Below are 22,936 nucleotides of genomic sequence, written 5' to 3' on the forward strand. Positions count from 1 at the left end.
AATCTTGGATAGTATAACTCTGAATAGTATAATTCTGGGTAATATTGTTCCACACTAGTCCACAAATATACTTAGCAAACACAGAGCTGAGCTGAACAATCATCCTTCTGAAATAATAAAATACAAATCAAATCTTTTATGATCATTTCTAATGCCTAAAGTAAAAGCATTTCCTCCATCCCTGGAATTTTATAAACTGTATATTTATATTTATAAATCATATTTATATACTTATATTATATATATTTATATTATATAATATTTATAAACGGTTTGTGAGCCATTTCCCACCCTAGGATTGTGAGTCCAGGATTAAGGTAGACTCTGGGCATAGAAAATATAAAAGCCCTACAAAATTATGTTTCTCCTTAAAAAATGCAAGAATAGCTGGCAGGTGTTTCCTGCTTTCTCTGCTGACATTTAGAATATATGGATGAAAAAGTGTCTGCAATGACCTTCCTCTCTCTTTATAGAGCTTCTTTCCTCATATTCTTTTCCCAGACAAGGGACTGCTATGAAGTAAGACTGAGAAATGGTTAAGGTCTGGTCAAACAGTGCTGGGCTCTGAGGTTGTGGAAGAAAAGACAAGAATTTGAAGGCAGAAAAACAGCATCCATAGAAACACAGAAGGCACAGGACTTCTCTGTTTTAGCTCATTTGCATTTTTATGCCACAAAGGAATACACATATTCTCTTGTATTCAACTAATAAAGATATCTAGACTTAACAAAGTTATAGACAAGGCCTAAAACTTACTATGTAATGAATACACGTATACTTACATAAAACATATGTATTCACATATGAGTATATCATAAACATACACTTTTTTCTGACATATTCAGTCATTTTAAGGGAGAAAATAAGAATAACTATGTAAAAATTTGCTTAAGTACATAAATTCTGTGAACCAATTTATTCTGTCACCAGTTAGCAGGCAACAAGATATATAGCAAAGCACTTTCCATGATGTCTTCTCAAAACACATCAAGGGAAAAAGTCTCTACTCATTATCTATTGTTGTGTGCTTAATGTGCATATTGTGTGTAGGGTACCAAGTTCATATTTCCATTATTTAATTATCACAAAATTCCAATATTTTTGAATCACGAATTCACCTAAGTTAACTCCTATTTCTCATTAAAAACAAATAGGAAAACACCAATGTGTCCAAAGTTCTGACTCTAGAGTCTGTTTTCAACTATTAAAATGAATGAAAAGTTATTCAGGTGCTAGTGAAAAAAAAAAACCTAAATTAAATTCAAATATTCCATAAAAACAACAACAAAAATAAAACAAAATCTCTTGTAAAATTCAATTTCAACTCAATTTAGTAACTCAATTTTGCCAGTCTATATCTCTGATGGAGGGTAAGATACTGAGTTCCTTGGGATCTTAGTTTTATCATCTTTAAAATAAGTATCTAAAAATGAGTTATTAAAAATAAGTTTCTGACTCAGAACAACGTGTTCCCAATAAATTAGCACTATATAATGTCGAATGAACTGTATGTCCCCAAAACAGTCAATGACAATCTAATCCCCAATGTGATTTGAGATTTGGAGATCAAACCTTTCAGGTGCAGTGATGAAGGTTAAATGAGGGCACTAGAGTGATTCCCTAATCCAAATGGCCTAATGTCCCTTTAAGCAGTGATACTGAAAATTGGTCCCTTTCTTCTTTTTTAAAAAGAGAGACAGTGGAGAGAGGTGACAGGAAGAAAGTAACTACCTCTGCAAGACAGGAAGAGACACTTCCCTATACAGTGCTGACAAAGACAAGCTGATCTTGAGTCTAGTGGACTTTCTTCACTCCAGTCAATTCTGCCATTCTGCAAAGTTACTGTCAAGTTACATGTCCTAAACATAGCAGCTTAATCTTACAGGGGGACTGTCCTGTACTGCTCAGAGAGGGAAACACTGGGAAACAAATTCAATTGTCAAGTAGCTGAACTGATTTCACTACCTGAACAGCTTAGCAAAAAAAGTAGATTTGGTGGCATAAAAGTCAGTGGCATACCAAACCAGGAAGATGGGACAGAAGTTTTCAAAGGGCAAGCATTCTTGTGAAAGTGAAAAAAAAATCACAATTCTAAATAACTGCTTTTCTCTTGTCATATGCAATCTGAACTAAACAGAACAAAATATGGGCCAAATTATTATCGGTCACAAGTAACATTCAAATCAGGAGGATAGCAAAATCGTAATATTTCCTTATTGCCTTGACTAATTGGAAAGTTGGTAGAGAAATGCATTTTTTGGTAGAATTACTAGAAATGAATTTTATTGAACTTAATTTCCTTTTCATATGACTGGTTTAAAATATTATACAAATTGATGACAGCGGTGAACTTACTCAAATAACCAGGGTTGATTTAATATATATTTAGTAAACAGTTATCATTATAATAAGGAATGAAACTCAAAAGTGACTTACTAATATGAAGAAACATTCTGTCATGAATATGCAGCATGGAAGACAGTCATTTCCAAGACAAAGGGGGAAGTCGTAGCTATAGCATGCCAGAGAACCAGAAGATTATTAGATAATCAGACTGATCAACATTCCGGCATAACAAAATCAGTGACATTACCTTCTTCATGACAGAATCAAACACATTCTCAGCTCACAAAATTTGTGACTCAGTTATTTTAAATAAGTTATTTAATTTTCATTATTTGTCATCAAACAAACTTTTAGCAATTCCATTTGTCAGGGAAGTGTAGAGCAAGAAAATAGATATATATATAAAGAACACTGCCTGATAATCAAAGCTAAAAAAGTTATTAGTATATATAAAGATCTATAAAATGACATAATTCCTAATGTCAAACAAAACATTAACAATAAAAACAATAACAATAGCCTGCCATACAGATTTATCCAATAAAGTAGAATAATAATACCAAATATCTATTAATTTAAAGAGTAAAATATTAGATATATTATGTTTTAATATAGCATATATTTACTGAAATGACTTATTACAGATTAGACATCATAATAAAAAATAAGCATACTTCACACCAATAAGTTGGTATCTATAATAAGGCTGGAAGAGCACTTGCCCGATATGTTACTGACTTGAGTTGGATCATATTATTTGGTCCCCCAAATGCTACCAAGAGTGATACCTTAATGCAGAATCAGGAATAAGCTCTAAGTACTACAGGGTGAGGCCCCAAATACAAAACAAACAAAAAATATCTGCAGGTACAGGCATGATAAAGGAATAAATTATATTTAATTTTTCAGTGGAACTAAACATTGGAACATCATTGCATCTGGTTGAATACTAAGATGAGAAGAGATTACTTATTGTTGAAATCATTCTCTCTCCATATACAAATAGAGAAAGATTTGAAATAAAGAACTGATTTTTAAATTTTATTATTTGATGCAAAATAAAACTTTGAAAACAAATTCCTTTGAAGAATTGGGCCTGGAGCAGTGGCACCTTGCACATGCTAGCCTAGGATGGACTGTGGTTCGATCCTATATGGTCCCCCAAGCCAGGAGGACTTCTGTGTTAATGTTTGTTTGTTGGTTGGTTTGTTTTGGGTCATACCCGGCAGCACTCTGGGGTTATTCCTGGCTCTAAGCTCAATAATCGCTCCTGGCAGGCTTGGGGGACTATATGAGATGCCGGGATTCAAACAGCTGTCCTTCTGCATGCAAAGCAAATACCCTACTTTCATGCTATCTCTCCGCACCCCCCCTTTTTTTGTTTTGTTTTGTTTTTTGAACCAGGAGCGATATTTAAGCTCATAGCCAGGAGTAGCTTCTGAGTGTCACTGGGTGTGGCCAACTCCTACCAAAAAAAAAAAAGAAAGAAGAAGAATTTTAGCTTATATAACATAAATGACCAAATAAAACAATTCATAAAAACCAAGTGTTCACATATACACCATTATTATTTATTTATAAAAATAGAACCCAGTTACCATACTTTGTGTTTAGTTAACCTGATGTAGTCTGTTTCTATTACCTGAAAATTTCATAAAAGTCATTAATTTACTCCAATAAATTCCTAGGAATCTAGCCCTGACTCAAAAGGATAGATTAAAATTCTGTTCACTACCTCCTCCTTAAAAGCAAACATGTACACACATAAAGAAAAACCAAGAGGCTTGTAAGCCATAAATAAGTTGTTCAAGTGTTATAAGATGAAAACAAGTAATTACCATTACAAATCACTAATCTCCACTCTACCAATGAGAGACGAAACACACTTTGAGCACTGCCTCCCCCAAATGGGATATTTATTACAAGTTCTCTGAAGGATGTGTCAGATGAAGAGAAGAATCAACTGGGCAGATTTCCACTTTCCATATTCATGCTCAACCTCCAAACTCTACACCTTGCTGAGATCAACAAAAAGTGTACTGATATACCTTTAATTTTCTTTTATGAATCTAATGAAATTTCTCAGAATTAATTTTTTGCCAGCTTTCATTTTTGAAAGAGCAATGACAAAGAATTTAACAGTGGCATTTGGCAATGACTGCATGCTTATAAATGTACATGTAAACAAATATAGAAAATGGCCCAAAAGTATTTTCAGGGGGCAGGAGAGATAGCACAGCAGATAGGGTATTTAGTGTCTTGCATGTGGCTAACCCAGTTCTTCCCAGTATCAGATACCCTGGACCTCAAGCACCGTCAGGAGTGACTCCTGAGAGCAGAACCAGGAGTCATATTAAATATTGCTATGTGTAACCCAAAAATTGAAAAAAATGTATCTATGGCCATTTGAAAGCATTGCTGGATATAGTACAAAAACTAAAGCAAATAAACAAACATAAAAACATAAAATCAGTTCAATTAATTATAGAGATTCTGTAGAATACTTTAACATTATTGTTATTTAGATCCCATTTCAGCATCTATAAATTCTTTACAAACCTCAGTTTCCTGCAATTTTTCCTCTTTAGATGAAAAAACAATTATTTGCCCATAACCATCAAAGACAAAAATGCTTTAAAGACAAAATTCCATAATTTGATATAATAACTAGTGTGGCTAAGGTTTCTATAGTTACCCAGGAAGGGTCATGATGGTCTGAAACACATACACTCTTTCTGATAATTAACCACATCATGATAGACTGACAACACTTAATGATTAATTAGGCTCAGAACTCAAATCCTTAGCAGGAGGTAAAAGCACAGAATTTCATCATGTACTGAACACCTCCTAGAGAGACAGAGAATACAAATAGAGCTAAATTTTCAAATGCAGGTTTGCAAATTCTGTACTACTAATATAAATGTCTCCTTGGGAGTCTCACAGCAGAAGAAATTAGAAAGTCTCTGCTTGCCAAGTAACAGCTCTACAACCACAATGGAGCTGGTGCAGAGCAGCTATACATGCCCTATTCAATATTGTCTTATACACAAAATTTACCACTCTACCACTCACCAGGATCTACAATGGATACTTCTTCCAAAGAGCAAATTGTTTAAGCCCTCTGCATGATAGACTTCTTATTGTTGATAGCATAAACCCAGTTAAACATGCTCAATGTAAGCAGATTTCAATCACTAACTGACTGAGTCCATGTTTGAGAAGTGAATCCATCAAGTTGCAAATATCACCTAATTGATAACCTATTGGTTATCATCTGACCCTGCAAAATCATCTCAATCACTGAAATAAAAAACAGGAAGGAAAAGATCTGCACACATGTTACTTCTTCTGTTTCAGATCTGTATGACCTAGAATTATAAATCATTTTTATATTAGAGATAAGGAGAGGAGCTAGAGTGATAGCACAGTGGTAGAGCAGTAGAGTGTTTGCCTTGTATGCAGGTTACTTGGGACAAACTCAGGTTCAATACTTGGCATTCCATTTGGTGCCCTGAGCCTTCCAGGAATGATTTTTTGAGTGCAGAGCCAGGAGTAACTTCTAAGTGCTATGACTAATTCATATAAGGTTACTAAGTCTTCTCTAAGTTACTTAGAACAGATTTAAACATTATGTACATCATTGAACCATTAGCAATTACAAATAAAACCAATAGGGCCTTAGAGTTAGATAGGTGGTTAGGGATACTTGCTCAGGATAGAAGTTTGAGCCTCAGTACCTCTGTATGTTGCTCTCGTGAAACCCAACACTTCCAATCAGAAGCAGCACTAGATTGCTGGTTGGGCTATTAAGAAATCGAACTTTGGGGCCGGGCGGTGGCGCTCGAGGTAAGGTGCCTGCCTTACCTGCGCTAGCCTAGGAGACGGACCGCGGTTCGATCCCCCGGCGTCCCATATGGTCCCCCAAGCCAGGAGCGACTTCTGAGCGCATAGCCAGGAGTAACCCCTGAGCGTCACCGGGTGTGGCCCAAAAAAAACCAAAAAAAAAAAAAAAAAAAAGAAATCGAACTTTGTGCTCGCTTCGGCAGCACATATATTAAAATTGGAACGATACAGAGAAGATTAGCATGCCCCTGCACAAGAATGACATGCAAATACATGAAGCATTCCATATATTTTTATTTTGTGAATAAGTTGTAATCCAAACCTCATATATCAATGGAGAATTTCAAATATAAATATTACCAATAAAAAAGAAAGAAAAAAAATCTAACTTTATGGTATAAGAGTCAATGGAAGTAACCCTTGGGGGAAATTCATAAGAAAGGTAAATTAGAAAAAAAAAAGGCATAAAACCTTGCTACACCAGCCCTCCTTTCTTTTTATCTTTTTTGGTTGCTGTTCTGCTTTGTTATAGTTGCTGGTTTTGTTTTTTGTTTTAGTTGTTTTTCTTCTTTTTTTCCCTTTCGTCACTTGAAATGATATTTATAACCTCTAGACAAATTCCTCCCAGTTTTTTTCTCATTTTTCTTATCTCTTTTTTTTTCCAAACAGAACCACAGAACTTGAATCATCTTGTTCTGCCTCATAAATTGAGGGGAAAACAAATGGTACCGGGACACACAGCCATATTATCACTGAGTAGAAATAAAAAATGATCAGACTTGAACACCAAATGCAAAGTCAACAACAACAGAGTCGATACCCAATCTATAACAAGCTATATACAGAAGGAACCAGTTACACTAGCAGTCCGGGGGGCAAAGGACAATACTGGTGGTGGGAATATCCCTGATTCATTGTCACTATATTCCTTAACTATTACTGTGAAAGACTCATAATTTGTTCACAATAAAAATTAAAAAGAAAAAAAAGAAAGGTAAACTTGAAAAGGATAAACCTAGTAAAAGGTGTCAAATACCTTGTGGTAGCAACAACAACAATGGTAACAACAATTAGCAACTTTAGCACAAAGGCTGGTCTTGTGACAGGGACAAACTACAGGATTTTGGTACCAAAAAGTTCTGAATAGAAGTAGACTTTAGACACTTTGAAAAATGGACATATCAGCTAAGGCCACAGAAACCCAAGTCATGGTTTGGGATGAGATTGATGTGGCAGCAGGGCCTTTAAGACTAAAGTCCACATTCAAGGTTCTAGTATTTATCTGAAAAGCAATGGGAAGCCATGAAAGAATACTAAGATAGAGGAAACTATAATCTGAAGTGCATGTGAAGAGGATCATTGTCATTGCCATAGGATAATGAATGGAACACAGAGAACAGAGCATAACCATCCATCCAGGAGCCAATGCCCAAGTCTGGCAAGAGCCAGCAACTTCATATGAGCCAAGGAGGTGAAGTCAGGCCAATCCAGGTAATCAGAAGATCAACAGGAAGCCACAAGTTGGTGATGAGAGCAAAGACAAATGAATCACTTGTTCCAGTTTTAAAGAGTCACTATTCCATCTGACATTTCTGGTGTCTTCAATATGATGCTGAATTATTATCCAATTTCAGCCAGATGGTATGACAGACATATTGTACCTGATATTATGTGTCAGGTTGAAACTTTTCTCCATTTTCCTGCCAGTGACATTGTCCAGATTCTTATGAATATTTTAAGTGTTTTACATGTCTGCAGTTTGCTTGATTCCAGTAGCACATGTACCTTTAAGTCAGTGATGTAAACACTCACATATACATAAATAACTATTTCATGCCACTGCTCCAAATTGTTCAAAGGTTCTCAATTTCCAACAGTATAAATTACATGTGATAATAGCTATCATCACAATATATTCTACAAATTTCTATTTTAAGTCACAAAAAGGAAAATGATACAAACTAAAATAGTATGCTCTGAAAGATAAAGTATAACATAGGTTCAGATATCATAATTTAAATACACATCAAATTTTCTTCTATTTCACCCAACTCTCTCTCCCCCTTTCTCTCTCTTATATACATACATACATACATACATGCATGCATACATACATACATACATATATACACACACCCTAAAGGAATGTATAAAGAAGACTAATAGTATAAAATCAAGGGACCAACATTGCAAACCAAATGTCCCCACGCCTTCAAAAGTTTAAATGAGTTCTACATAAGGAGAAAACTTCAGTTGATTATTCTTATTTCAAAAGTTTTATAACCATTGTTATTTTATCACTACTGGGAAAGTTGGTACTGTGTTGTCTGATGTGTTTACAGCTGGCTTGCAACTTGTTAAAACTTGTATGCGTCTTAGTTCTCATAAATTTAAATTCTACCTTTGCTTCAACATTAATGGGCATTTCATTTCATTCAATTATTATCTCCATTTTATAAACCTGCTGCCACGTGTATGTCATGTGAAATTCAAATATAATCTTTGTCCTTCTTGTTTTCATGGATGTGTTTCCTACTCACTTTTATTTCTCATATCACAAATTAACTCTAGTTTTCCCCATATTCTTAAGCTATTTATATCCTGGAGGTCACTGAGATCCCAATATAGTACAATTAAACATAAATATAATCTTTCTTTCCAGGGTTTATATGTTCACTCCTTAAGAGTTTCTCTCTCCTCCTTTGAGATCAGAGTGATGGGTATCATTTACCTGACAATACATTTCAAATCTTCTATGTGGTCCTTGTTGCCTTGGTTTTCATTTAGACTGACCATGATTAGGCTTGATGTTTGGTTGTTCAAACACAAGTCAATGGTTAGAAAATTTTCCACACTCCCAACTCTAAATATAAAATGGTAGTCAAGTTGTACTATGTATAAAACATTTTCACAATTATGTTGTGTCTAGAGGGAAAATAAAAGAATATTCTTGAAAAAAGTGGGGTTGTAAATATTGAATCTAATGTTGCTTTTGAGAAATAGTACTTGCCTATTTCAACCCTACCATAAAATATTACAAATACCATCAGACTAATTCAAAATAATAAAAAAAATCTATATCCAACAATCTATCAGTGCTTATCGTGATAATATACAGAAATTTATCTAGCATTCACCTGAGACTAATATATTCATCCAGAATCTACTTGTACTAATCACCTGTGTATTGACAATATTATTCAATTAATGCTTGTCAGCCTATCAAACCACTCTCACACACTCTCAAGACATTAACTTCCAACCTACTCACTCATGCTACTCCCAAAGGTAGAAAACATTTCAACAACCATAATTGCTATCTGAAGAGCATTATTTCAGTATTGCCAAAAAATGTCTCAAGAGACTGTGTCATTCAATAATTTTCTGACAGAGAAGGTCATATAGCAACCAAGTTAGTGTTAAAAGATGATCACACCATGCTATTCATTATTGCAGTATTTTTTTCTAGCTAGCAAGGTCCCTAAGTTCTGGAGTTTCTGCTGACACAAAAAATGAGTGCAAAATTCTAATCATAGAACTTAAAGTCTAATGACTAGAATCAATACATACAATAAAAATTAAAAGCAAAATAAGATAAAGATAGATGTTGTCTAAAATCTCTTTACTAGGTCCTTGGTATAGGTAGTAAAGAGAAAATAATTGAAGTTCAAATTATACTTTATTTTGTTTGGGGGCCACCCCTGAGTTTAAAGGACCATGAGAAGCCGAGAACTGAAGATGGTTCTTCCCCATGCAAGTGTCATTCAGTCCTTTAACTTAGTCCCTCTTTCTACACTGATATGGTAGTGAACAAAGTTTTCTCTAAGATCTGATCTATATTGAATGTGCTCTCCTGTAAGATGACACACAGCCATTATCCCAAAGCATAACTTCCTCTTTCTTTAAACTTCTTAGTTAAATATATATGGATAGGTACTATGTTTCTCTCTTGACTTTCCTCCTCTTGGTAAATTGGTATTGCTTTAATAAAAAAAAAAAAGGTCAGTTTAGGGCTTGGTGAACTCAGAGAGACCACAAAGTAAGAAGCAAACTGATTCCATAACTCTCTCCTGAGTGGCTTGATTTATTAATCCTTTGAGGCTACCCTACCTGCTTCAGACCCAACTACCTGGGGTTGGAGATACAACTGTGATCTCACAGCTCTGGGAATTTATTTTACACAGTCCTACAATGAAATGTTGAAAGCCTAATCATCAATGTGGTGGAATAGAGAGACAGGCCCCTTAGCTAACTGAGTCAGTAGCAGAACAGAATCGTGGTCCCATGAAAGTTCCACGGAGTAACCTGATTCTTCTATTATGTGGTACTTACACAGTCACCTTAGACATCCAAGTCTCTAAAACTTGAACCAATAAGTTTTACTTAATAGGCCTAGCATTTTTGTTTGAAAGTCCAATCAGCAAAAATAGTCTAAGAAGAATGACACCAGAAGAAATAACGCCAGAAGAAATGAGTGTGTGAAATAAGAGTCTGTTCAGCAGAGGAAATAGAAAATACAAAAGATCTTACTTGAAGAATTGGAGCTATAGCTCCTAGAGATGCATGACCTAAGTTCATTGCATACAGTGCAAGTCTCCTGTTCCAAAGACTTCTCCTCCAACCCACTATAGATATCTTTCATTAGTTGAGGCCTGTGGCTCCATAGTACAGAGGGGCAGGTTACCTACTAAACCAAGCCACACTACATCATTAGTCCACAAGAAAAACCTCAAGAATATACTTCTAGTCTGAGTATTGTGTAGGTGGCTTATATACATACATATTCAATTGCAATGGCAAGGCCTCTATTAAAAAAAAAAACCCTAATTGTAAAACTATAAATTGAGACTGCACCACTGAATCTAGGATGCCCAGGGTCTAGTGAGGTGTAGTGAAGAGCAACAGAAAACAAGTTGAGGGCAACCATGTGTCTAGACCTTGAGAAATGCTGCATTTGACTGGGATGAAAACCATTTTAGATGATTCTGATCAGGAATGGAGCATAATTATTACCAATTTTAAAAGGTCACTGGAAATGGAATGTGAAAATGGAGAGAAAGAGGGAAAGAGAAAGAGAAAGTCAGTTCTAAAAAAAGAATACACAGGGAGAAATTTTAGGAAGTTACTATAACTGTATAAGGTTAGTGATTCACACAACTTCTCAAGGCAACAATTGAATTACAAGTATTAATACTGTGGGGCTATCTGCAAAATAAAGGAAACTGAAGATCTCAAATCAAGTCGAATACTCAAAGTTATATTTGTAAATAGTCATTTTGGAGACTAGAGACAGAAGTAAGTGATTAAGGGACTTGCCTTACATGTGTTGCCTCCATTTTGACAAACATAAAATGTAGTAATGGTGGCCACCCCTCAAGCATGCCAGGAGTCAGTCTTGAACACTGCTGTTGTAGTCCAAACCCTCCACCCCAAAAAAGAGTCATTTTTTCTTTTTTCTTACTTTTAGGATTATTAAAAGATAATTCATCAATAAATCAATTCATATCCATATTTCTTAAATTACTTCTAGCAATTAGAGAAATATTATCTTAATATAATATAATAAATGCACTCAAAATATATAAATTTAAAAAAATAGTCTTCCTTTTTCATGAATATTTAAGGTGAGAAAGAAGTGATAAAAATAATAGGCATTAGCAGCCATAGTGATTTGACATCAAAGAGGGAGTTTGCCTTGAATACTGTCAAGCCAAATTTTATCCCTGGCACCTCATCTTATTCCCTGAATACTGCCAACAGCTAAGAATCATGGGGAAGCCTGGGACATCTGAGGATATGGCTCAAAAACCAAAAGTAAATATATAAGAATGTGAGTTAATTTTGAAAACACTTAAACATTCATTACATAGCATTTATTTTTCATAAATATTTTCATAAGTATAATTATAACACTTTTATGTAAAATCAGAAAAGAACACTATCATTATTGTTTGTCGCATTCCAATGAAATAATTAAATTTTACTTATAAGACTCAGTATTTCTGCAACTTTATGAATCAATTGAAGATAGCATAATGGATATTAAAATTTTTATTCTTGGGGAAACTTCTACGTCTGTCTGCCTGTGCCTGTGCTTCTGAATCCCTGAAGGTTTCCTCAGAGGCCTAGGGAGCGCAACCCCAAAAAACTGCATTTTGAAGAGGCTGAGTGAGTACATTCTGGCTGCGGGGATCACTCTCCCTGCTGTGCATTTGTTCACTCTGAGGACTTCAGGGGAAACTTCTATATCTGTCTACCTGTGCCTGTGCTTCTGAATCCCTGAAGGTTTCCTCAGAGACCTAGGGAGCACAACCCCCAAAAACTGCATTTTGAAGCGGCTGAGTGAGTACATTCTGGCGGCAATGGTTGCTGTCCAATTAGCTGAGGTCTCTGGCCTGCGGAGGCTCTGCCCTGCTGTGCCTTTGTTCACTCTGAGGACTGTCAACTAGAGGCAACAGAAGAACTTGGCCACTTCGATTCGCTTCGTGCCCGCACACTCTTTCTAACCAATGAACCCCACCACAACACACAAGAAAAATCACACTACAAGCATGACAATGGGGAAACCTCGCAGGCAAACACCATCCACAGAGAATGAAGACAAAAGCTCCGATGACATAATAAATTCCAACCACCTGACTAACCTTTCAGATAAGGAGTTTAGAATAGAAATATGGAATATGTTCATAGAACTCAAAAAAAAAGCATAGATCAATCTGAAGAGAACACAAAGACAGAAATCAGAAAACTCCATACTGAAATAACAGATCTGAAAAACACGGTAGCTCAACTGAAAACCTCAATGGATAGCCTCGCCAACAGGGTATTGGCAGCTGAGGAGAGAATCAGAGTACTGGAAGATGTGATGTAGAAAAACTCAACACAACAGAAAAATTGGAAAAGAACCTTAAGAAAAACAAACAGGCAATGGAAAAAGTACTCAATGCATGTGAAGAGATGAAAATGAAAATCTTTGATAAACTCAACAGAAACTACATAAGAATCATTGGAGTCCCAGAAACCCAGGAAGGAGATCTCCAGGAAGAATCAACTGTCAAAGACATCATCAAAGACATACTCCTGCATGCCCAAAGAGTACCAGCTAAGAGACCCAAAAGAAAAACACCCCAAGACATATCCTCGTTACAATGACAAATCCAATAGAGATAGAATACTGAAAGCAGCAAGATCAAAAAGAAAAATTAAATTCAAAGGAAGATCCCTAAGACTTACAGCAGACATGTCACAAGAAACTCTCAAGGCCAGAAGACAGTGGTGGGATATTGTGACAAGACTGAATGAAATGAATGCCTCACAAGAATACTGCACCCAGCCTGACTCATGTTAAAGTTTGAAGGAAGAATACAGCTTCATGGATGAACAACAGCTCAGAAACTTCACAGATGATAAACCAGCCTTAAAGGAAAAACAGACAGGTCTACTCTAAGACAAGAGAGACCAACAAACACAGCAAACTTATCTACAAAGATGACATTAAATCCTATGACAATCATCTCCCTCAATGTCAATTGACTAAATTCACCAATTAAAAGACACAGAGTAGCAAAATGGGTCAAAAAGATGAATCCAACCTTCTGCTGCCTACAAGAAACACATCTGAATAATCAGAACAAACATAGACTCAAAGGCTGGAGGAAAATCATCCAAGCAAACAAAACCCTCAAAAAAGCTGGGGTGACCATATTAATATCTGATGACACCTACTTTATACTCAGAAAAGTGGTAAGGGACAAAGATGGACACTATGCACTAATCAAGGAATATGTCCAAAAGGAAGAAATCAGACTATTAAACATATATATGCACCCAATGAGAGACGAGAAAATTACCTAATACAATTACTGACAAATCTGAAAGAAGAAATCAATAATAATGCAATCATTGTGAGAGACTTCAACATGGCCCTATCAACACTTGATAGGTCAACCAGACTGAAACCCAACAAACACATACTAGCCCCGAAAAGAGTTATGGAAGAAAGAGTACTAGTAGATATATACAGGACACTCCATCCCAAAAAACCTGGATACATATTCTTTTCCAATGTACATGGGTCTTTCTCCAGAATAGACTACATGCTGACACATAAAACATACCTCCATGAAATCAAGAGGATAGAAATCTTGCAGGCTACCTTTGCTGACCACAAGGCTCTGAATTAGATGTGAACTACAAAGTCACACAGAAGAAAAACTTTAACCATTGGAAATTAAACACCCTGCTACTGAACAACCAGTGGGTCCGAGATGAAATCAAGAAGGAAATCAAAACTTTTCTGGAAACCAATGATAATGAAGACACAAACTGCCAGAATCTACGGGACACAGAAAAAGCGGTCCTGAGAGGAAAATTTAAAGCTCTACAAGCACACATCAGGAAGGAAGAAGGAGCATACCTGAATAACTTAATGACGCAGCTCAAAAAATTAGAAAATGACCAACAAAAGGAACCTAAAATAGGGAGACAGAAGGAAATAACAAAGCCGAAAGCAGAACTCAATGAAGTGGAAAACCAAAAAGCAATCTGAAAGATCACCGAAAGCAGAAGCTGGTTCTTTGAAAAAATAAACAAGATTAATAGACCATTGAAAAAACTCACAAAGAAAGAGAGAGAGAAATCTGATAACCCGTACTAGAAATGAAAAGGGGGAGATCACAGCAGAAATTGCAGAGATGCAAAGGGTAATCAGAGACTACTTTGAGAAACTTTATGCTACAAAACATGAGAACCTAGAAGAAATGGAAAAATTCTTGGATACTTATAACCTTCCCATTTAAGTAAGGAGGATGTAGCATATCTAAACACCCCCATCACTACTGAGGAAATTGAAACTGTAATCAAACATCTACTCAAAAAAAAAAAAAAAAGCCCAGGCCCAGATGGTTTTCCTAATGATTTTTTTCAAATCTTTCAAGAGGAGCTACTACCAATCCCAGCCAAGCTCTTCCATAAAATTGAAAAAACGGGAACACTCCCAAACAGCTTTTATGAAGCCAACATCACCTTGATACCAAAACCAGACAGAGGTGCTGCCAAAAAAGAAAATTACAGACCAATATCCCAGATAAATGCAGATGCAAAAATCTTCAACAAAATTCTGGCAAATAGGATCCAATGTATCATCAAGAAGATCATACACTATGACCAAGTAAGTTTCATCCCAGGAATGCAAGGATTGTTTAACATCCGTAAATCTATCAACATAATACACAACATCAACAACAAGAAAATAAAAATCACATGATCATGTCAATAGATGCAGAGAAGCATTTGATAAGGTCCAACACCCATTCTTGATCAAAACTCTCAGCAAGATGGGAATGGAAGGAACCTTTCTCAATCTAGTTGAAGCCATCTACCACAAGCCAATGGCAAATATTATCCTCAATGGAGAAAAACAAAAAGCCTTTCCTCTAAATTCTGGTACAAGACATGGCTGTCTGCTCTCTCCTCTCCTCTTCAACATAGTACTGGAAGTTCTTGCTATAGCGATCAGGCAAGAAAAAGATATCAAGGGAATCCAGATAGGAAAGGAAGAAGTCAAGCTCTCATTGATTGCAGACAACATGATACTCTACTAAGAAAACCCTAAAGACTCTACCAAAAAGCTTCTAGAAACAATAGATTCATATAGCAAGGTGGCTGGCTACAAAATCAACCCATAGAAATCAATGGCCTTTTTATACACCAATAATTATAGGGAAGAGATGGATGTCAGGAAGGCAATCACATTCACAATAGTGCCACACAATCTCAAATATCTTGGAGTCAACTTGACCAAAGAAATGAAGGACCTATACAAAGAAAACTATAAATCCCTGCTCCAAGAAATAAGAGAGGACACACGGAAATGGAAACACATACCATGCTCATGGATTGGCAGGATTAACATCATTAAAATGGCATTACTCCCCAAAGCATTATACAAATTTAATGCGATCCCCTTAGAAATACCCATGACATTCTTCAAAGAAGTGGATCAAACACTTATGAAATTCATCTGGAACAATAAACACCCTCGAATAGCTAAAGCACTCCTAGGGAAAAGGAAAATGGGATGCATTACTTTCCCCAACTTTAAATTGTACTACAAAGCAATAGTTATCAAAGCAGCATGGTTTCGAATAATGACAGACCCTCAGATCAGTGGAATAGGCTTGAGCTCTCAGAGAACATTCCCGAGACATACAATTACCTAATTTTTGACAAAGGAGCAAGAAATCCTAAGTGGAGCAGGGAAAATCTGTTCAACAAGTAGTGCTGGCAGAACTGGTTAGCCACTTGCAAAAAAGCGAATATAGACCCCCCCAGTTAACATCATGTATGAAGGTAAAATCCAAATCGATTAAAAACCTTGATATCAGACCTGATACCTTAAGGTATATAGAACAACACATCGGTAAAACACTCCATGACATTAAGACTAAAAGCATCTTCAAGGAGGAAACTGCACTTTCCAAACAAGTGGAAGCAGAGATCAACAGATGGGAATACATTAAACTGAGAAGCTTCTGCACCTCAACAGAAATAGTACCCAGGATACAAGAGTTACCCACCAAGTGGGAGAAACTATTCACCCAACACCCTTCAGATAAGGGGCTAATATCCAAAATATACAGGGCACTGACAGAACTTTACAAGAAAAAATCATCTAATCCCATCAAAAAATGGAGAGAAAAAATGAACAGACACTTTGATAAAAAAGAAATACAAATGGCCAAAAGGCACATGAAAAAATGCTCCTCATCACTAATCATCAGGGAGATGCAAATCAAAACAATGATGAGATACCACCTCACACCGCAGAGATTGGTGCACATCACAAAGAATGAGAACAATCAGTGCTGGTGGGATGTGGAGAGAAAGGAACTCTTATCCACTGCTGGTGGGAATGCCGCCTAGTACAGCTTCTATGGAAAGCGATATGGTGATTCCTTCAAAATCTGGAAATTGAGCTCCCATTCGACCCAGCTATTCCACTTTTAGGGATATACCCTAAGAACACAAGAATACAATACAAAAACCCCTTCCTCACACCTATGTTTATTGCAGCACTATTCACAATAGCCAGGCTATGGAAACAACCAAGATGCCCTTCAACAGACGAATGGCTAAAGAAACTGTGGTACATATACACAATGGAATATTATGCAGCCATCAGGAGAGATGAAGTCATGAAATTTTCCGATATTTGGATGTATATGGAATCCATCATGCTAAGTGAAATAAGTCAAAGGGAGAGAGAGAGAGACACAGAGTAGTCTCACTCATCTATGGTTTTTAAGAAAAATAAAAGTAATTTTTGTAACAATCCTCAGAGACAATGAGAGGAGGGCTGGAATACCAGCTCACTCCACAAAGCTCACCACAAAGAGTGGTGAATACAGGTATAGAAATAACTACAGAGAGAACTACCATAATCAAGTGAATGAATGAGAGAACTGGAAAGCCTGTCTGGAGTACAGGTGGGGTTGGGGTGGGATGGAGGGAGATTGGGGACATTGGTGGTGGGAATGTTGCACTGGTGAAGGCGGTGTACTTTACATGACTGAAACCTAATCACAATCATTTATGTAATCAAGATGTTCAAATAAAGAAGAAAAAAAAAGAAAAAGTTTTTGTTTTCCTTTTTTAAAAGAAAATTTTCTTCTTACAACAAATATATTTTCTTAAAAGTTTGATTGCTGAGAGGAGAGGGGAATGTTACACTGGTGAAGGGGGGCTGTGTTCTGATTGTGACTGTAACCCAACTATGATCATGTTACTTAAATAAAAATATATATTATGAAAAAAAAAGGAAATACAAACTATAATTTCCTTACATTAAAAGTGATGTCTTATAAATAATCAAATGTCTAAAAAATACAATTCAATGTATTTCTAATAAAGTTACAGGCCTTGAAATCACAAATAGTTAATAATATCTCTGAACTTTAATCTGTCAGGATCAATGGCAGTTGTTTTCTTTCTAAATTAGACTTCTTCCAACCACTATTTATTTTCTCTGATAGGACTAAGCAAATAACAGTAAATTTGTTACTGTGGTTACAATTTGATTAACAGAATAAGAAAATGTTTCTTTCAGTTCTGAGTCTAATTAAGAAGATAAAGACGATATGATATTTTTTTTCCTTTTGCCTTGTGAAATGTCATACATTGATAAATACTTTCTTTGGTGAAATTTGAGAATTTTAGCACTAACTATTATAAATAATAGTAATAGCAAGACTTATTTAGAAATGGTCTATGTTTTTATATTTAGTATGATTTTCATAGAAGAAAGAACAATAGCCACACCATTTTTTTCACATACAGACAAATCAAAAATAGGCACATATTATCATAAAGCATTATTAGGGTTTGAAACTCTTGAATTACGCTTAAATTATCAATTACAATGAAAGATTACTTAATAAACTACTTTTGTTTCTCTCGTGGTAAAATTACAAGTATTGCACAATAAGCACATATATTATATGGTCATTGGACTTTTATAAGGTATCTCTCAAAAAGGCAAATACCAAAAGTATGTCCCTTTGTAGATAGAAGCATCCATGACATCAAAATATAACACAGCATAATAATACAATCCAGAGCTGTAAACAGAGATGTTTTAAAAGAGAGAAGAAAAAGGAATCTTTAAATCAAAGAACAATTTTAAAGGACTCATGAAAAAATTCATAAGAAACCACTAAGATATAGTATTGTATAGTACAATTTTCTTATTATTCTCAAAGAATAGGTTTTCTTGAGAACAGATCTGGAGAAGCCTTTGCAGGGGGCCTGGGAGCACCATACCTCAACCTGGGACATATTAAGTCACAGTGAATGTAGGCATGGTGCTAGTTACATGCTTACACACATCCACACTTCAACTGAGGAACTCAAGACAAAAGACAAAAATGGAACCCAGTACAAATGAAAGGGAGGAGGGGGAAATCTATAAATTACTGTAATTACTCTAATAGCCATCTCAGAAAGGACAGTAACAAAGGCCTAGTTCCCTCAGAAGCTTGCTGAGATTCTGAAAAGGGCCCCCTGCTATTCTCATCTCCAATTCTTACCTAACACCAGACATTTGCTAAACAATGAGCCTAATTTATAGCATTTCAATTTGGTACTGATTGGACTATTTTTTTTTCTTTCTTCCAAAAGAAACATGACAATCTGCAAGTTATTTCTTAGGAAAATCAGATCTCAGATGGCTATTTGTCAAAATACAGTAAGAGATGAAAACAGTTACACAAAAATAGCAGAAAAATAAGTGCCTATCAGGTGGTGGTGTGGGTGAGGGGAGGGAGAGGACAGAGTAGAGTAAAATTTAGTCCTGGTAGTACAGGAGGGTTAAGTGGGTGAAAGTGTATAGGGAACTGGGTCTATTTCTTCAAAGGAGCAAGAATTAAACATGTAAACAAAACTCTCCGAACATTTGATTTCTGATGCATAGAAGATGTAAAAATACATTTGAATGGTACCCAATTTGTAAACTGTTGTGAAATTATAATTAGAAATTATAGTTGGGGCCAGAGAGAATGCATGGAGATAAGGCATTCGCCTTGCATGCCGAAGGTTGGTAGTTCAATTCTCGGCATCCCATATGGTCCCTTGAGCCTGCAAGGAGGGATTTCTGAGCATAGAGCCAGGAGTAACCCCTGAATGCTGCCGGGTGTGACTCAAAAAAAAGAAAAAAGAAATTATAATTAGAAATTTGTCCTCTTATATGACTGAAACCCAACTACAATCATGTTTGTAATGAAGGTGTTTAAATAAAATATTATTTAAAAAACGTTAAAAAATGATTTTCATGGGGCCGGAGAGATAGCATGGAGGTAAAGCATTTGCCTTTCATGCAGGAGGTCATCGGTTCGAATCCCGGCGTCCCATATGGTCCCCCGTGCCTGCCAGGAGCAATTTCTGAGCCTGGAGCCAGGAATAACCCCTGAGCACTGCCGGGTGTGACCCAAAAAAACCAAAAAAAAAAAAAAATGATTTTCATAGTTTGTTCATAGAAGTTAACTTAATATTATTCCAGTATGGAATTCTGGACTTTTCTGTTGCTCATTTTATTTTCAAAATAGTATTTTACATCTTATACGTACATACTTAAATCCCCTATTAGCAGTTATATATTTAAAATGATATCAATATTGTACATAGTGTAATGTTTAAAAAAATAAAACATTGAAAAGAAAGTTCCTAAGGATTGTAGATACGAGCAGACATTTTGGGACTTCCGGGATTGCTTCAACCTGGGAACTTTGATCTTCTCTGGCATTCATCCCCAGACAGCTTGCCTCGGCTGAGGTGAGTGTTTGGGGGCCAGAGTGTGGATAAAGCTGACTGCTGGCCCCCCTAGGCTTGGCAGACATTTTGGGGCCTCCCCCAGCTTGCTTCAATCTGGGAACTTTGATCGTCACCCACATTTATCCCTTGAAGGCGTGCCTTGGCTGAGGTGTGTCTTTTCAGCCGGAGTTGTAGATAAGAGATTCTGCTGGGCCCCCTAAGCTCGGCAGACATTTTGGGGCTTCCCCAGGCTTGCTTCAACCTGGGAACTTTGATCTTCTCTGGCATTCATCCCCTGATGGCTTGCCTCGGCTGAGGTGAGTGTTTGGGGGCGAAAGTTGCGGATAAAGCTGAATCTGCTGGCCCCCTTAAGCCCACCTATATGGGGTGGAAGCAGAGGAGTGCGATGACGCACTGCACCTAGCCAACGAGTACCAACACAACATGTAGAAAAACCCACAGCATAAGTGTGACAATGGGAAAACTACGCAGACCAACTTCAGCCATAGAGAATGAAGATGGAAACTCTGATGACCCAACAATGGCCAACTACCTAAGCAGTCTTTCAGAAATGGAGTTTAGAGAAGAAATATGGAGGTTGCTTACAGAACTCAAAGAAAGTATAAATCAGAACACTAATAAAAATCAAGAGAATATGAAGATAGAAATCAGAAATCTCCAAACTGAAATATCAGGTCAAATAACAGGTCTGAAAAACTCGGTAGACGAATTGAAGAACATAATGGATGAGCTTTCCAACAGATTAAAAGCAGCTGAGGATAGAATTAGTGCTCGAGAAGATGAGATGCATAACAACCTTACACAGCAGAAGAGATTGGAAAAAAGCCTTAAATCAAAGGATCAGACAATGGAAAAGTTACTCAAAGAATATGAGCAGATGAAAATAGAAGTCTTTGATAAGATCAACAGAAACATCCTTAGAATCATTGGAGTCCCAGAGACCCAAGAAGAAAATCTCCAGGAAGAATCAATGGTCAAGAACATCATCACAGAGAAACTACCAGAGCTAATAAAAAATACATGTGACCAAATCCTGCATGACCAAAGAGTACCAGCTAAAAAAGACCCCAGGAGAAACAACCCAAGACACATCCTAGTCACCATGATGAAACCCACAGAGATAGAATACTGCAAGCAGCAAGATCAAAAAGGGAAATTACATTCCAGGGAGCATCCTTGAAATTTACAGCAGACCTGTCACCAGAAACACTCAAGGCCAGAAGGCAGTTGTGGGATATAGTGGCAAAACTCAATGAAATAAATGCTTCGCCAAGAGTACTGCACCCAGCAAAATTCCTTTCAGGTTTGAAGGATGTATACATGGCTTCACAGATAAACAACAGCTCAAAAACTTTGCAGACTCAAAACCAGCCTCAAAAGAAAAACTGAAAGATCTATTCTAAAGACAAGACAGAACTAAAAACACACCAAACTTCTACACAAAGATGGCAATAAATCCCAAGACAATTATTTCTCTCAATGGACTAAATGTACACGTTAGGAGGCACAGAGTGGCAAAATGGATCCAAAAACTGGAGCCAACCTTCTTCTGCCTACAAGAAACACACCTGAATAGTCAAAATAAACATAGACTCAAAATCAAAGGCTGGAAGAAAATCATTCAAGCAAGCAACACCCTTAAAAAGCGGGGGTGGCCATACTAATCTCAGATGACACAAACTTTATACTCAGAAAACTTGTAAGGGACAAAGATGGATATTATGTACTAATCAAGGGATTTGTACAGAAAGAAGAAATAACTCTCCTAAACATATACGCACCCAATGAGGGACCAGCAAAGTATTTAATACAATTGTTGACAAATCTAAAGAAGGATATCAATAATAACACAATAATTGTGGGAGACCTCAACACAGGCTTGTCAACACTTGATAGGTCAACCAAATGGAAACCCAACAAAAATATACTAGACCTGAAAAGAGAAATGGAAGAAAGAGGCCTAGTAGATATATATAGGGCACTCCATCCTCAGAAACCTGGATACACATTCTTTTCCAATGTACATGGGTCATTCTCCAGGATACACCACGTGCTGGCACATAAAACATACCTGCATAAAATAAAAAAGATAGAAATTTTGCAGGCTACCTTTGCTGACTACAAGGCTCTGAAGTTAGATGTGAACTACAAAGGGACACAAAAAAAATAATTTAACACCTGGAAATTAAACAGCATCATACTGAATAACCAGTGGATCCGAGATGAAATCAAGGAGGAAATCAAAAGGTTCCTGGAAACAAATGACAATAAAGACACAAACTATCAGAACTTATGGGACACAGCAAAAGCAGTACTGAGAGGAAAATTTATAGCTTTGCAAGCACACATCAGGAAGGAAAAAGGAGCTTACCTGAGTAGCTTAATGACACAGCTAATAGAACTAGAAAGTGCTCAACAA

At 36.4% G+C, this 22,936-nt stretch overlaps 1 protein-coding gene and 1 non-coding gene across 2 annotated transcripts in view; one reads left to right on the plus strand and one right to left on the minus strand.

Annotated features, from left to right (window-relative positions):
- Positions 1-22,936, minus strand: part of PARD3B (par-3 family cell polarity regulator beta) — a 1,279,582-nt gene that overhangs the window by 972,080 nt on the left and 284,566 nt on the right. The window lies entirely within an intron of this gene.
- Positions 6,380-6,485, plus strand: LOC126010608 (U6 spliceosomal RNA). The gene has a single exon (XR_007496628.1). It is a non-coding gene; the product is annotated as a U6 spliceosomal RNA (small nuclear RNA).

This window comes from Suncus etruscus, chromosome 5 (assembly GCF_024139225.1).
Source record: "Suncus etruscus isolate mSunEtr1 chromosome 5, mSunEtr1.pri.cur, whole genome shotgun sequence".
Classification (NCBI taxonomy): Eukaryota; Metazoa; Chordata; class Mammalia; order Eulipotyphla; family Soricidae; genus Suncus; species Suncus etruscus.